The following is a 7,119-nucleotide window of genomic DNA, read 5'->3' as shown; positions in this document are numbered from 1 at the left end:
GACAAATGGTAATCAGTAAAGATCTTTGCAGCGGTAATACGTGTTGAGAGCATGCATTTTATTGCTGTCCGCTGAAATGATGCAAGAGGCTTCCCGTCTGCAGACGGGGCCGTAATGGACTCTCCTGGGAATAAATACAAGGTGTGATCTGCCGCTGAGCTGGGAAAAAGTTAGGGGTTCTCATTTTTTTAATTCTATTGTTTCTAATATAAAATAAAACATTGAAATGGAGAAAAATTCCAGCAGAGAGCCCTATGGCTTAAGCTTTCATGAGCGAATACCCACTTCTTCAGATGCATGCGTCCGACAACGTGGGTCTTCACCCACGAAAGCTCATGCTCCAATACGTCTGTTAGTCTATAAGGTGCCGCAGGACTCTTTGCCGCTTTTACAGATCCCGACTAACATGGCGACCCCTCCAATCCAGTGAAATTCCAGTTTGCCTGCCAATCTGCCAAGGCTTTCAGTAATGGTGAGTTATAGGACTATTTACATTAAGTCTCCTCCTCCTCTCCAGAGACCCAGCAAATCTAAATGTCACCCTGAGATAATGGTTACGCCAGGATATTTTATTGCACAGAAGAGATAATAACACAAAAGCATAGGACTAGTTACAGAAGCCCTAATCTGGTCCCACCCCCTGTTTACAGGGTCCGGGAGGAGACACAGTGTAACTGATTAAGGTGTCATGTCATCCCTAACAATGAAAAAGACTGGATGTTTTCTGGTCATGCATGTGGACCCATTATTTCTCAACTCTTCTAAGAACTTGTCTTGATATGCCAATGTCAATTTATCTCCCCTCCCCACTTTTTTTTAACTGGAAACTGCCAAATGAATGTGTATCTGAATATGGGACATTTTTCCAAATAACTGATTTCCATCAAAGATCTATGTGAGTACTGAAGGCAGTACAGTTAGGTACTATTGCAAAACCCTGCCAGGATTTTCTTTTAATGAGGAAAGAGCTCTCTGGAGCAGCACTTCGGGACAGGGGTGTGTGTGTGTGTGTTTTCAAATGGAGTGTCTTGTCAAATGGAGTGTCAAATGGACAGTACCCATGCTGTCTTTCGAATGTCTGTGTTCAAAAAGGAAGAGCGTATTCATGCTGTCTTTTGTTTGGCCACAACACTGTCATTTTTATTGTTCTTCTGTCCAAAAAGGCAAAAGTTGGCCTTAGGATGCAAACAGAAGAGCCCTTACTCCTTCCACCTCGCCAGTGAAACTTAAATGTCTAGTGCCAGATTCTGCCTTTCCTTACAACCCATGCATCCCAGAGGGGTCCAATGGGACAAATTCTTCTTAGTTACCCTGGAGTAAATCTGAAGTTACCCCCACTGACCTCAGTGGATTTAGTCTAGATTTACACTAATGCCACTGAACACAACTTGTCCCAGTGGCTTGACATGGGGTGTAAGCCAGAAGAGAATACAGCCCCTGGTTTTTAATGGGCCCATTGGTATCGAACCCTCACCTAGGCTCTTAGAAAAATCACATGAATCATAGCAAGCGTTGATAAAAATCTTTGACTTTTATCTCAGATTTTATCAACACCAGACAGCTCCATGATTTCTTTTCTCTCCCCTTGGGGGCTTCAGAGTGTCAGGGGCCCAAGTCCAACCCCACCTCTTCCCATTTGCCTCATCCTTTCTCTGCATTACTGGTGCACAAACCCAGAGCCCTGCCTTAACATTGACCAGCCAGCCTGCAAACCTAGCCACCAAATTCTGTGCATGAGACCTTGTAGGCCAGCTGGCATGGAGCTGGGGCCAGGATCCCAGAGAGCAGCCTTTTCCCCACTGGCTGTCCAGCACTGGAAGGTCACAAACCCTAGGACTTTGGAATAAAATAATCAGAATAACACCTTGTTGTGGTTGTGTTTGACCCCTCCCTGCCAGTTAGAAGCTGGTCAGGAACAGACCTTCCCCCTACAGTGTACTACCAGAAACACAGCTACCCACTGGATCACACAGCTTGACTCCTCTCCCCGCGTGGTGCATGCAGCAAAGCAGAACTGGACCAGACTCCTAGTGTAAGAGGGGTGTAAATTTGGCCTACCTCTGTCCACTGTGGCACTATGGTAATTTACACCTGCAAAGGATCTGCCTCCTTGGTTCTTGTGGTGCCCTTGGGAGTTATGCAGGTTTTGGTCCATCGTTGGCTCAAAGGCCAGGGGCTGATTTTTCCAGGGGCTGAGCCCCTAAAACACCAGATTAAGCTAATGAGAGCTCTGGGTGCTGCACACCTCTGAAAATGCACTCTGGCTCTTGCTGATTTCAGGGGGAAGAATTTGAGGCATTCCAATGCTGTCTAGCCAGGTGCCCCCCAAGAGAAAGCCTTTCCCTGAGCCCCTCTTCACTGTTTTATTCCGTAACGTTAGTGAGATGAACTGACACCTCCCTAATCCCTCTTTCGCTCTGGACCCTGTATTGTCCTCGGACAGTGGCTATGCAAGAAAAGCCTTTATAGGACATTTACCAAGTTCTTTTCCAAAGTATTTTCCTGACCTCTGAGGAGCTCCTCAGAACATTTCCCAGCTGACTGCTTTTCCCAGTACCTCCAAACCAGACATCTGATTGGGGGCAGTTTTCCTGAGGGACTGAACCACATCTGCTGTCTAGTTTGAAAAGGGCTCTTTCAGAGCGGTTTATAAACATTCCCTTTTTACTGAAGCATCCTGAGGGCTAATGCTGCTTTTAGCAGAGGCTCTCAGAGCACTTTATACACAGTAAATTAAGCCTCACTGTGTTTGTGTCATTTGTGAAATAGATACTGTTCTATCCTTTTTGCTGCTGGACAAACTGAGGGTAAGAGGTTAAAGCAGCTTGCTCAGAGTCACACAGCAAGTGGGTGGAGCTGGATATACAAGTCAGGAGATCTGACTCCCAGTCCCCATTCTCCTCCTACACTGATCAGACAATTATTGACTATTTATTATTGGATTTCCTTAGCAGCTAGGAGCCCCAGCCATGGACCAGAACCCCAGGGTGCTAGGTGTTGGACAAACCAAGAACAAAAAGTCTCTGTCCCAAGGAGTTTACAATCTAGCTGTAAGACGAGAAGTCAGATGGTTACAGAAAGATGGCAGAGTACAAGGAAACAATGACACGATATTGATCACCATGCCAGACAGTGGTCTTGGCACACCAGGAGCCTTGCGGTTGTCAAATTTTCGGTAGGCACCACAGCAAAGGAGGGATTTTAAGGAGGCTTATTCAGTAGTGTTGCGGGTGTTTCTGGGCACCCCTGCCAGGTGGGAGGGGCAGCCTGGGAGAAAGCACAAAGGTGATTGTTTGGAAATGTAACAAGCGGGTGCTGGAGCTGCCATCAGGGAGGCCTGGCAGAGGATGAGGCTTTGCGGCCATTCCTACACAACGCAGCGTTTAACAGAAAGGGCCATTCTTCTGTGCAGCCCTGGTGTCATGTTCTTGGTATCATAAATAACATCCCAAAGGGTTGTCTCATGAGCCTCTGCCTGCCACCTTCAGTCTGTCTGAAAGCGGTACTGTGCGTGGATCCCACAGGTACTATCCAGCAGTTGTGTTCATTAGCAGAGCTAACCTCAGACTGGTGCTGAAGCAGAATGTCTGACCCTCAGCCTTCACCAGCCTGGTCTGGATTTCCTCCATTTCACCTGGGAAATGTAGTCATGAAACCACTTTCCCTTAGTGCCAATTATAGCATAAACTCTTCAGGGAAGGGTCATTTACTCTATGTTTATCCTGCATCTAGCGCAGCGGCACTCAGAGATGGTGGGCCTGGGGCTTCACAGATGTTCAGAGGAGTGTAATTTGGATCTAAAGAAGCCATTGTGCTTTTTGTATGAGAAGGGGAGGGGATGGGTGTCCTTGACCAAAACTCCCCCTCCTCTTATGCTCCTTGTTTGCCAGCCCGTTAGCCCCTGAGGTGGCTGCAGGTCAGTGGTGCTTTCGGTTGGAAAGGACTGTGGACTCCTGTGGAAGGAAGGATGCTACAGAGCTGCAACATGAGCTCTCTAGTGCTGAATGCAGGTCCCATGGATGTGAACTTCGTAACTGGCCTGGCTCTCGGTGAGCAGGAAGCCTGTGCTGCTCTCCCACGCCCGCACAGCTGGGTGAATATTAGTTGATTTGCAATGGTCTCTGTCACGGAGTCCCTGGGCGATGCTCTGGAACTGCTCCCCATGAAGCCAGTAAGGACTCTGGGGCAGTCGCCTTTCTGTGAGCAGCCTGTCTTCAGGACACACAGCTCACGCAGCTTCCACCTTCCTGGGTCTGACCTCGGAGCATTCAGCATCCTCTGCCCCTCTGTGTGCTTCCCACAGCCAGTCCGCTCAGGCGGGGTCCTGGGGAGGCCAGAGGGTCCGGCACCCCAACTCCGCAGTCAGACGTGACTCTCAGCCAGCCAGTAAAACAGAAGGTTTATTAGACGACAGGAACATGGTCTAAAACAGAGCTTGCAGGTGCAGAGAACGGGACCCCTCAGCTGGGTCCATTTTGGGGGGCAGTGAGCCAGACAACCCCGTCTGCCCTTCACTCCATGTCCCAGCCAGCCCCCAACTGAAACTCCCTCCCGCCCCTCCTCCTCTGGGCTTTGTTCCTTTCCTGGGCCAGGTGGTCACCTGATTCCTTTGTTCTCCAACCCTTCAGCTCTCACCTTGCAGGGGGGGGAAGGGCCCAGGCCATCAGTTGCCAGGAAACAGGGTGTCGGCCATTCTCTGTGTCCAGACCCCTGCACACACCTGCCCTCTAGGGCTCTGCAATGATCATACACCCTTACCCCACCACCTAGATACTTAAGAACTGCATAGGGGAAACTGAGGCACCCCCACAATATTCGGAGGAAACATTAAGAACAGGTCCACTTCGTCACATCTCTCCCGCCTTCGAGATTGAACTGAGCGGGGTCACTTTACCCGGTGACCTGGGGAAGTTCGAAGCCACCAATGTTCCCATGGATGCCCCAGCATCTCTCCCATTCCTTGGTAGGAGTTACACCAGGCCCTTCCAGTTTCACGCCCTCCCTTAGGTCGGGGGTGGTCGATAGCACTAGCAGGCTGCATGTGGGAAGGTTTCTGCAGCCCATGCCCTTTGGCCACCCCAAAAACCCAGGGGGTCAAACTGGGATTGGGTTTTCTCCCAGAGCTCCAGTCTGGAGGGCTGCAATTCGGGCTCTCTTGGTTAAGGGCCCCCATCTTGACCTGGGCCACACACTGTTCACTTACAGAACTAGCATGGAGACATCCCTTTCTCCACAACCTTGTCTCCCCAACAAGCTGGCCAAACACAGCCACTTGGTTATAGGACGGTATACCTTTCTTAACAGCTTTCACTCCATCTGAGACCTTCTCAAAGCTCTCCACACTGGATCTTTCAACAGCAAAGTCAGTGGATCCATTCACAACAGAAAATTTCTGGCTGTTAGGAACTGAAACTTTCTTGATTAAATCACTTTCACACCCTTCAGTTGCAGTAAACTGCTTGCAAAGACTCCATGAGGATTCCTTTCCCAAGGGCTTTTCTATGCAACAATTCACCCCTCCCAGAAATTCTGCTCTTACCCTCTTTACCTAGGGCTTGCTCTAGGGGAACACTTTCCTGAGCAACTACAGACTCTTTCTGGGTCTCCCTTACAGCCAGAATCACCTCTGGCCCATCAGGCGGATTCCTACACAATCCCCTTTCAGGCAAACTTACAGACTTCCTAGATAAAAGGTTAGAAGCCTTCTCCTTCCCTTTGCCACACACAAGTTCAGGAATCTTTTCCTCCTTGCTACAGGTTTCCACACCCTCAGTAGGTAACACAATCACACACCTTCATGCTCTCCTTGTGCCCTGGCTAGGATCTCACCCTGATTAGACAGAGTTGCTCCACCCTTTCCAACAACACACTAGCAACAGGCAAAATACAAGCACCAGAATTGTCTGGTCTCTGGGATTTTACATAGACCCTAACTGGATGCGACCTAGTTACAGGGCCATTCTCCCGAGCAGACAGAAACTTAGGACCCTTCCCTTCCTGGGCTTTAGCTGAATCCAGAACCAGCTCTGAGACAACTGCACGACCCTCAACCATCACAGGCTGAAAGGCCCCTTCTGTCTGCTCCACAGACCAAGAAGAGCCGGACACACTTCCTCCTTTACCAGACACACAGGTTGGGATCTCTTTCCCCTTGTCCCAGCACACAAGGCTGGTCACAGACAACTGCTTGGAGATCAGGGTAGCTCCCTCCATAGGCAAGTCAATACCCCTGACAGACAGAGACCCATTTCCTTCACTGTCCCAATTCTCCACCCAGCTAACAGGTAAGGTCCAGGGACACTCATCTTCCACTCTCCTCGCCTTCCCACCCTGCTGACTAGACACAGCCATCAGCTCACAAGGCTGCCTAGGCTCATCCAAACTTTCCTTACCAAGCACCTTGCCACTCCCCACAGATCCCCTGCCCTGCCTGTGTCTCCCCCCACTCAGCTGGGGTCTCAGCTCCCACTGTGCTCAGCGCTGCCCTTGCTGTCCCAGTGGGGGCAGGCCACTGCTTTCCTCAATGCATCAGAGCCAGCGAGAGTCCCCACTCTTGTGTGCAAGGGGGCAGGGAGCATCTCTCTGTCCCACCCAGCCCCAGGGGTCTGGTTACAGGCAGGCAGGTAGCCTGAGCCTAGCGGCTCCTCCCTGCTGCCAGCCAGGTCATCTGCATTTTCACTGACCATTCCCTCTCTGCCGATTGGTTCCCTGGATTCAAATTCAAACCCTTGGCAGTTACAGGAACAGGGCCTGGATCCTGTCCCAAAGAGACACAGTCGCCCCACAACAGGGTCTCGCAGCTGGTGTCCTGGAGCACCCCAACGACCAGCCAGCCCCACCCCTCCTGGGTCTGCACGGGGATCTGGGCCATAGGCAGGGCGAGGGGCTTCGTCCCTGGGACCCTCACCCAGCTCACACAGCCCCTCAGCATCTGAGGCTGCACCACCCGGGGCCTGACACCAGTTCTCTCTGTCCCAGGATCTCGCCACCCCAGGAATGTCTCCCCATTGACCATCCCCTTCCGCTCCCACTGGGGGTCCGAGGGGCCTGGCCCCAGGAAACTCCACACAGACATATAGGTCAGGAGTGGGAGCGTGTCCACCTCCCCACCCATCTGGC

This window comes from Caretta caretta, chromosome 22 (assembly GCF_965140235.1).
Source record: "Caretta caretta isolate rCarCar2 chromosome 22, rCarCar1.hap1, whole genome shotgun sequence".
Classification (NCBI taxonomy): domain Eukaryota; kingdom Metazoa; phylum Chordata; order Testudines; family Cheloniidae; genus Caretta; species Caretta caretta.
This window is presented reverse-complemented; position numbering follows the sequence as displayed.